Source organism: Arachis ipaensis, chromosome B4 (genome assembly GCF_059453495.1).
Source record: "Arachis ipaensis isolate K30076 ecotype BB chromosome B4, ASM5945349v1, whole genome shotgun sequence".
NCBI lineage: Eukaryota > Viridiplantae > Streptophyta > Magnoliopsida > Fabales > Fabaceae > Arachis > Arachis ipaensis.
In genome coordinates, this window is record NC_142439.1 from 119,081,313 (window position 1) to 119,088,951 (window position 7,639).

Consider the following 7,639-nt stretch of genomic DNA (forward strand, 5'->3'; position numbering starts at 1 on the left):
TTGTCAATGGCTACATCCCCTCCTCTTGTGAAAATGGTCCAAGATGCCCTGTCACGGCACGGCTAATCATCTGAGGTTCCCGATCATGCTGGAATAGGATTCACCCTCCTTTTGCGTCTGTCACTACGCCCAGCAATCGCGAGTTTGAAGCTCGTCATAGTCATTCAATCATTGAATCCTACTCGGAATACCACAGACAAGGTTTAGACTTTCCGGATTCTCTTGAATGCCGTCATCATTCTAGCTTACACCACGAAGATTCCGATTAAGAGATCTAAGAGACACTCATTCAATCTAATGTAGAACGGAAGTGGTTGTCAGGCACGTGTTTATAGGGAATGATGATGATTGTCACGTTCATCACATTCAGGTTGAAGTGCGAATGAATATCTTAGAAGCGAAATAAGATGAATTGAATAGAAAACAGTATTACTTTGCATTAATCTTTGAGGAACAGCAGAGCTCCACACCTTAATCTATGGAGTGTAGAAACTCTACCGTTGAAAATACATAAGTGAAAGGTCCAGGCATGGCCAAGAGGCCAGCCCCCAATACGTGATCACAGGATCCGAATACAATCCAGGATCCAAAGATGATCCAAAGATGTCTAATACAATAGTAAAAAGTCCTATTTATAATAAACTAGCTACTAGGGTTTACAAAAGTAAGTAATTGATGCATAAATCCACTTCTGGGGCCCACTTGGTGTGTGCTTGGGCTGAATTTGAGTGTTGCACGTGTAGAGGTCCTTCTTGGAGTTGAACGCCAGCTTTTGTGCTATTTTAGGCGTTGAACTCCACTTTGCAACTTGTTTCTGGCGCTGGACGCCAGAATTGGGCAGAGAGCTGGCGTTGAACGCCAGTTTGTGTTGTCTAAACTCGGGCAAAGTATGGACTATTATATATTGCTGAAAAGCCCTTGATGTCTACTTTCCAACGCAATTAGAAGCGCGCCATGTTGAGTTCTGTAGCTCCAGAAAATCCATTTTGAGTGCAGGGAGGTCAGAATCCAACAGCATCAGCAGTCCTTCTTCAACCTCTGAATCTGATTTCTGCTCAAGTCCCTCAATTTCAGCCAGAAAATACCTGAAATCATAGAAAAATACACAAACTCATAGTAAAGTCCAGAAATGTGAATTTAACATAAAAACTAATGAAAACATCCCTAAAAGTAACTAGATTCTACTGAAAACATACTAAAAACAATGCCAAAAAGCGTATAAATTATCTGCTCATCACAACACCAAACTTAAATTGTTGCTTGTCCCCAAGCAACTGAAAATCAAATAGGATAAAAAGAAGAGAATATACTATAAATTCCAAACTATCAATGAAACATAGCTCCAATCAAATGAGCGGGACTTATAGCTTTTTGCCTCTTGAATAGTTTTGGCATCTCACTTTATCCATTGAGGTTCAGAATGATTGGCATCTATAGGAACTCAGAGTTCAGATAGTGTTATTGATTCTCCTAGTTCAGTATGATGATTCTTGAACACAGCTTCTTTATGAGTCTTGGCCGTGGCCCTAAGCACTTTGTTTTCTAGTATTACCACCGGATACATAAATGCCACAGACACATAATTGGGTGAACCTTTTTCAGATTGTGACTCAGCTTTGCTAAAGTCCCCAATTAGAGGTGTCCAGGGTTCTTAAGCACACTCTTTTGTTTTTTTTGCTTTGGACCTTGACTTTAACCGCTCAGTCTCAAGTTTTTACTTGACACCTACACGCCACAAGCACATGGTTAGGGACAGCTTGGTTTAGCCACTTAGACCAGGATTTTATTCCTTTAGGTCCTCCTATCCACTGATGCTCAAAGCCTTGAGATCCTTTTTATTTGCCCTTGCCTTTTGGTTTTAAGGGTTATTGGCTTTTTGCTCTTGCCTCTTGGTTTTAAGAGCTTTGGCTTTTTCTGCTTGCTTTTTCTTTTTCTTTCTATTTTTTTTCGCCTATTTTCTTTTCTTTTTTTTCTCTGCAAGCTTTGTTCTTTGCTGCTTTTTCTTGCTTCAAGAATCATTTTTATGATTTTTCAGATTATCAAATAACATGTCTCCTTATCATTATTCTTTCAAGAGCCAACATATTTAACATTCTTAAACAACAACTTCAAAAGACATATGCACTGTTCAAGCATTCATTCAAAAAACAAGAAGCATTGTCACCACATCAATATAATTAAACTAAGTTCAAGGATAAATTCGAAACTCATGTACTTCTTGTTCTTTTGAATTAAAACATTTTTCATTTAAGAGAGGTGATGGATTCATAGGGCATTCATAACTTTAAGACAAAGTTACTAAATACTAATGATCATGTAATGAAGACACAAACATGGATAAGCACATAACATAGAAAACGAAAAAAAAGAAGAAATAAGAACAAGGAATGAATCCACCTTAGTGATGGTGGCGTTTCCTTCTTGAGGAACCAATTATGTCCTTGAGCTCTTCTATGTCTCTTCCTTGTCTTTGTTGCTCCTCCCTCATTGCTTTTTGATCTTCTCTTATTTCATGAAGGATGATGGAGTGCTCTTGATGTTCCACCCTTAGTTGTCCCATGTTAGAACTTAATTCTCCTAGGGAAGTGTTGATTTGCTCCCAATAATTCTGTGGAGGCAAGTGCATCCCTTGATGTATCTTAGGGATTTCTTGATGATGAGCTTCTTCATGTGCCTGTTGAGATTCATGAATGTGCTCTCTTGTTTGCTCCATCCTTTTCTTAGTGATGGGCTTGTGAGATGAATCTTTCCATCTCCCATGGCTCAGAGGTGGAAGCATTTGTCTTCCCTTTCCTCTTTCTTGAGGTTTCTCTGGCCTTAGGTGCCATTAATGTTAATGGAAAAACAAAAAGCTTATGCTTTTACCACACCAAACTTATAATTTTGCTCACCCTCGAGCAAGAGAAGAAAGAATAGATGAAGAAGAAGAAGATATGGAGGAGATGGAGGGATGTGTGTATGGATGTGAATGGTGAATGGAAAACAGAAGGGATGATCATGAATGGAGAGAGGGAGGGTGAGGTGGGTGGGGATCCTGTGAGATTCATAGATCCTGAGGTGTTCAAGGATTTACAACCTTGCACCAAATTAGGCATGTAAAATGCCCTTGCACACAACTCTGGGCGTTCAGCGCCAGGTTGGTGCCCATTTTGGGCGTTCAACGCCCATTTGTTGCCCATTTCTGGCGTTGAACGCCAGAACCACGCTTGTTCTGGGCGTTCAGCGCCAGCTCCTCTCCAGGGTGCAATTCTCGCGTTCAGCGCCCAGATGCTGCCCATTTTGGGCATTCAGCGCCCAGATACTGCCCATTTTGGGCGTTCAGCGCCAGAACCATGCTCTGTTCTGGCGTTGAACGCCAGGCAGGTGCTTCCTCCAGGGTGTGATTTTTCTTCCGCTATTTTTGATTCTATTTCTAAATTTTTCGTTTATTTTGTGACTCCACATGATCATGAACCTAAGAAAACATGAAAAACAAAAATAAAATTAGATAAATAAACATTGGGTTGCCTCCGAACAAGCGCTTCTTTAATGTCAATAGCTTGACAGTGGGCTCTCATGGAGCCTCACAGATGTGCAGAGCTTTGTTGAGACCTCCCAACACCAAACTTAGAGTTTGGTTGTGGCCTCCCAACACCAAACTTAGAGTTTGATTGTGGGGGCTTTGGTTGACTCTGCTTTGAGAGAAGCTTTTTCTGCTTTCTCTCCATGGATGCAGAGAGAGATTCTTGAGTTGTAAACACAAAGTTGTCCTTATTTAATTGAAGGATCAATTCTCCTCTGTCCACATCAATCACAGCTCTTGCTGTGGCTAGGAAAGGTCTTCCTAGGATGATGGATTCATCCTCTTCCTTTCCAGTATCCAGGACTATGAAATCAGCAGGGATGTAAAGGCCTTCAACCTTTACTAACATGTCCTCTACTTGTCCATAAGCCTGTTTTCTTGAATTGTCTGCCATCTCTAATGAGATTTTAGCAGCTTGCACCCTATAGATTCCCAGTTTCTCTATTACAAAGAGGGGCATGAGGTTTATTCCTGAACCAAGGTCACACAGAGCCTTAAAGATCATGGTGCCTATGGTACAAGGTATTATGAACTTTCCAGGATCCTGTCTCTTTTGAGACAATGTCAGTTGATCCAGATCACTTAGTTCATTGGTGAACAAGGGAGGTTCATCTTCCCAAGTCTCAATACCAAATAATTTGGCATTTAGCTTCATGATTGCACCAAGGAACTTGGCAGCTTGCTCTTTAGTAACATCCTCATTCTCTTCAGAAGAGGAATACTCATCAGAGCTCACGAATGGCATAAGGAGGTTCAATGGAATCTCTATGGTCTCTAGATGAGTCTCAGATTCCTTAGGTTCCTCAGAGGGAAGCTCCTTATTGATCACTGGACGTCCCAGGAGGTCTTCCTCCTTGGGATTCACGTCCTCTGCTTCCCTTACAGGTTCGGCCATGGTGCTTATGTCAATGGCCTTGCACTCTCCTTTTGGATTCTCTTCTGTATTGCTTGGGAGATACTAGGAAGGATTTCAGTGATCCTTTTACTCAGCTGGCCCACTTGTGCTTCCAAATTTCTGATGGAAGACCTTGTTTCATTCATGAAACTCACAGTGGCCTTAGATAGATCAGAGACTAAATTTGCTAAGCTAGATGGATTCTGCTCAGAATTCTCTGTCTGTTGCTAAGTGGATGATGGAAAAGGCTTGCTATTGTGATGAGCGGATAAATTATACGCTTTTTGACATTGTTTTTAGTATGTTTTTAGTAGGATCTAGTTACTTTTAGGGATGTTTTCATTAGTTTTTATGTTAAATTCACATTTCTGGACTTTACTACGAGTTTGTGTGTTTTTCTGTGATTTCAGGTATTTTCTGGCTGAAATTGAGGGACTTGAGCAAAAATCAGATTCAGAGGTAGAAGAAGGACTGCTGATGCTGTTGGATTCTGACCTCCCTGCACTCAAAGTAGATTTTCTGGAGCTACAGAACTCGAAATGGCGCGCTTTCAATTGCGTTGGAAAGTAGACATCCAGGGCTTTCCAGCAATATATAATAGTCCATACTTTGGCCAAGAATTGACGACGTAAACTGGCGTTCAACGCCAGCCTTCTGCCCAAATCTGGCATCCAGCGCCAGAAAAGGATCCAAAACCAGAGTTGAACGCCCAGACTGGCAGAGAAACTGGCGTTCAACTCCACAAATGGCCTCTGCACGTGCAACACTTAGGCTCAGCCCAAACACACACCAAGTGGGCCCAGGAAGTGGATTTATGCATCAATTACTTACTCATGTAAACCCTAGTAGCTAGTTTATTATAAATAGGACCTCTTACTATTGTATGAGGCATCTTTTGATCATCTTAGGATCTTAGGATCATCTTTGAACGCATTGTTCTTAGACCAAGGGGGCTGGCCATCTCGGCCATGCCTGGACCTTCACTTATGTATTTTCAACGGTAGAGTTTCTACACTCCATAGATTAAGGTGTGGAGCTCTGCTGTTCCTCAAAGATTAATGCAAAGTACTACTGTTTTCTATTCAATTCTTCTTATTTCGCTTCTAAGATATCCATTCGCACCCAAGAACGTGATGAAGGTGATGATTATGTGTGACGCTCATCATCCTTCTCCCTTATGAACGCGTGCCTGACAAACACTTCTGTTCTACATGAATTAAGCTAGAATGAGTATCTCTTAGATCTCCTAACCAGAATCTTCGTGGCGTAAGCTAGAATGATGGCGGCATTCAAGAGAATCCGGAAAGTCTAAACCTTGTCTGTGGTATTCCGAGTAGGATTCAATGATTGAATGAATGTGACGAGCTCCTAAGTCGCGATTGCAGGGCGTTAGTGACAGACGCAAAAGGATAGTAAATCCTATTCCAGCATGATCGAGAACCGACAGATGAATAGCCGTGCCGTGACAGGGTGCGTGAGCATATTATTCACTGAGAGGATAAGATGAAGCCATTGACAAGGGTGATGCCTCCAGACGATTAGCCGTGCCGTGACAGGGCATTGGATCATTTTCCCGAGAGATGACCGAAAGTAGCCATTGACAATGGTGATGTATCACATAAAGCCAGCCATGGAAAGGAGTAAGACTGACTGGATGAAGATAGCAGGAAAGCAGAGGTTCAGAGGAACGAAAAGCATCTCCATTCGCTTATCTGAAATTCTCACCAATGAATTACATAAGTATCTCTATCCCCATTCTATTATTTAGTATTCGAAAACACCATTATCACTTTATATCTGCCTGACTGAGATTTACAAGGTGACCATAGCTTGCTTCATATCAACAATCTCCGTGGGATTCGACCCTTACTCACGTAAGGTATTACTTGGACGACCCAGTGCACTTGCTGGTTAGTTGTATCGAAGTTGTGACAATTATGTATTGAGATCAGAGCACCAAGCTCTGGAGCCATTACCAGGATTTGTTCGAGCCTGGAGATCACAATTTCGTGCACCATATTGCTAAACCTGTTTCTTCCACCATTATTAAAGCCTTGTTGAGACTTTTGATCCTTCCATGAGAGATTTGGGTGATTTCTCCATGATGGATTGTAGGTGTTTTCATATGGTTCACCCATGTATTTTAACTCTGCTATTGCAGGGTTCTCAGGATCATAAGCTTCTTCCTCAGAAGATGCCTCTTGAGTACTGTTGGATGCAGCTTGCATTCCATTCAGACTCTGAGAAATCATATTGACCTGCTGAGTCAATATTTTATTCTGAGCTAATATGGCATTCAGAGTATCAATTTCAAGAACTCCCTTCTTCATAGGCATCCCATTACTCACAGGATTCCTCTCAAAAGTGTACATAAACTGGTTATTAGCAAACATGTCAATGAGATCTTGAGCTTCTGCAGGTGTTTTCTTTAGGTGAATGGATCCACCTGCAGAGGTATCCAATGACATCTTAGATAACTCAGACAGACCATCATAGAATATATCTAGGATGGTCCATTCTGAAAGCATGTCAGAAGAATACTTTTTGGTCAGTCCTTTGTATCTCTCCCAAGCTTCATAAAGGGATTCACCTTCTTTCTGTCTGAAAGTTTGAACATCCACTCTAAGCTTACTCAGCTTTTGAGGAGGAAAGAACTTGGCTAAGAAAGCCTTGACCAGCTTATCCCAAGAGTTCAGGCTATCCTTAGGTTGAGAGTCCAACCATACTCTAGCTCTGTCTCTTACAGCAAAAGGGAAAAGCATGAGCCTGTAGACTTCAGGATCTACTCCATTAGTCTTAACAGTATCACATATCTGCAAGAATTCAGTTAAGAACTGAAAAGGATCTTCAGATGGAAGTCCATGAAACTTGCAGTTCTGCTGCATCAGAGAAACTAGCTGAGGTTTCAGCTCAAAGTTGTTTGCTCCAATGGCAGGAATGGAGATGCTTCTTCCATGTAAATTGGAATTAGGTGCAGTAAAGTCACCAAGCATCCTCCTTGCATTATTATTATTTTCGGCTGCCATCTCCTCTTCCTATTCGAAAATTTCTGACAGGTGCTTGCTGGATAGTTGTAATTTAGCTTCTCTTAGTTTTCTCTTCAGAGTCCTTTCAGGTTCTGGATCTGCTTCAACAAGAATGTTCTTGTCCTTGCTCCTGCTCATATGACAAAGAAGAGGGCA

The 7,639-nt window shown here is 41.5% G+C and overlaps 1 non-coding gene across 1 annotated transcript; it reads left to right on the forward strand.

Annotated features, from left to right (window-relative positions):
- The first annotated feature begins 6,979 nt into the window (after nt 1-6,979).
- On the forward strand, nt 6,980-7,087 carry LOC148568951 (small nucleolar RNA R71). The gene has a single exon (XR_015882167.1). It is a non-coding gene; the product is annotated as a small nucleolar RNA R71 (small nucleolar RNA).
- The last annotated feature ends 552 nt before the right edge of the window (nt 7,088-7,639 follow it).